General features: G+C 38.8%; 1 non-coding gene across 1 annotated transcript; it reads right to left on the reverse strand.

Moving 5' to 3' along the window:
- Nucleotides 1-723: 723 nt before the first annotated feature.
- On the reverse strand, nt 724-830 carry LOC131175726 (small nucleolar RNA R71). Its single transcript, XR_009145915.1, has one exon. It is a non-coding gene; the product is annotated as a small nucleolar RNA R71 (small nucleolar RNA).
- Nucleotides 831-2,120: the final 1,290 nt, after the last annotated feature.

Below are 2,120 nucleotides of genomic sequence, written 5' to 3' on the forward strand. Positions count from 1 at the left end.
CCGTTGCCGGGGAATTGTTTGTTTTTAAGTTGGATTTTAATTGTTTTAAGCTAATTAGAATTTTTATTTTCTTTTATTTTCACTATTGTTCCTTGTGTTTTTCAGGTACTTTTCTTGTTTATGAGACGATCGAAAAGCACAAGTGACACTGAATTGTTGTTCAACCCAGAAATTGAAAAATTCTGCCGAGCTAACAAAAAGGAATACAAGAGAAGAAAGGAAGCAGAAAAAGAAGAACAACAAAGATTTGAGCAAGAGGAGACAATTGAAAATATGGAGAATCAAAATAGAGCTATTGGTGGAAACAATGGAGGAAATGAGCAAAACGGGCAAAATGTAGTTGTTAATCAAAATGATCCTCAAAGAAGATCCATGTTGGATTATGCTTTTCCTAGATGTGCAGATGTGAGAGATAACAGACCTATCATTGGAGCTAATCAATTTGAGTTAAAGACTGGTCTCATTCAAATGGTTCAGAATTCACAATTTGGAGGTAGTCCACTTGAAAATCCTCATTCTCATTTGAAGAAATTTTTGATGATATGTGGCACACAAAGGCAGCCTGGAGTTTCAGATGAAGTTATTCGGCTCACCTTATTTCCATTCTCTCTTCAGGATTCAGCATTGGAGTGGTATGACTCACTTCCACAAGCTATTATAGCTACTTGGGAGCAGCTATCTCAAGCTTTTCTATCTCAGTTTTTCCCACCTGGGAAGACCACTCATTTGAGGAATTTGATGGTAGCTTTCAAGCCAAGAGATGATGAAACTTTGTATGAATCTTGGATGAGATTTAAGGAGCTTGAAAGGCAATGTCCTCATCATGAAATACCGAAATGGATGATTGTTCAGAATTTCTACACCAGAGTTACTCCAGCCATAAGAAACACAATTGATTCACAAGCAGGAGGAGATTTCATGAGAATGACAAGTGAAGAATGCTATGATCTATTAGAGAAGATTGCTCATAATACCCATTTATGGGGAAATCCTAGAACACTTGAGCCAAAGAAGGCTGGGATTTATGAACTTGACTCAGTTAGCTACATGAATGCAAGATTTGATCAGTTGACTCAGCTTCTTAGTGATTTTTGCACAAAGGCAACAAACTCAACTCCTACAACTATGCAACAAGTTGCCTTCACAGATGGAACCCAAAGTTGTGGAGTTGATTACTCTTCTTATGGTGATGATTATTTGCAAGAACAAGCTGCTTATGCAGGAGGTTATTAACAGAAACCTATGGGAAATGCTTATTCTAATGTGAACAACTCAACATGGAGACCACAAGCAACTTTTGCTCAACAAAGTCAAAGCTCAAATTATCCTCATAACCAGCAGTTTATGCAGCAGAATAAGCCTCAATTTCAGCCTCAATTTCAGCCCACAAGGCAGCCACAACCTGGATATCAAGCAAGAGCACAACAATCCCTTCCACCTCATGAACCGAAGCCAACCTTGGAAAGCATGATGGAGAAATTTTTTGCTGAACAAAGCAAGATGAATAGCAAATTGGAGGAAGAAATGCAACACATGAGACAAACCATGGATCAATTACAAGTCTACAACCACATGTTGGAGACTCAATTGGCTCAACAAGCAAGCTCATCGGGAAGCAATTCCTATGGGAAACTACCTAGCCAACCACAAAACCCTCATGAACAATGTAAGGTTGTAACCTTGAGAAGCGATAAAAAAGTTGGTCAAGAGAGTGAAAACAAGAGAGAAGAAAAAGAGAGCACAAAAGAAGAAAATTCAGTTGAGAGCAAGAAAAATGAAAAAGAAGAAGAAAGCAAAAGTGAGCAAGATGAGGGAGAGAAACCATACATCCCACCTGAACCTTACAAGCCCACCCTGCCCTACCCTCAAAGATTCATCAAGCACAAGCTAGACAAATAATTTGGCAAGTTCCTTGAAGTGCTGAAAAAGTTATATATCAATGTGCCATTCACTGAGGCACTATCCCAAATGCCAAGTTATGCCAAGTTTTTGAAGGAGATTCTTTCCAACAAGAGAAGGCTAGAAGATTATGACACCATCAACTTGGGAGAGCAATGCAGTGCTATAATTCAGAAGAAGTTACCTCCCAAACTCAAAGATCCGGGTGTGTTTTCCATTCC

Source organism: Hevea brasiliensis, chromosome 17 (assembly GCF_030052815.1).
Source record: "Hevea brasiliensis isolate MT/VB/25A 57/8 chromosome 17, ASM3005281v1, whole genome shotgun sequence".
In the NCBI taxonomy this organism is placed as follows: Eukaryota; Viridiplantae; Streptophyta; class Magnoliopsida; order Malpighiales; family Euphorbiaceae; genus Hevea; species Hevea brasiliensis.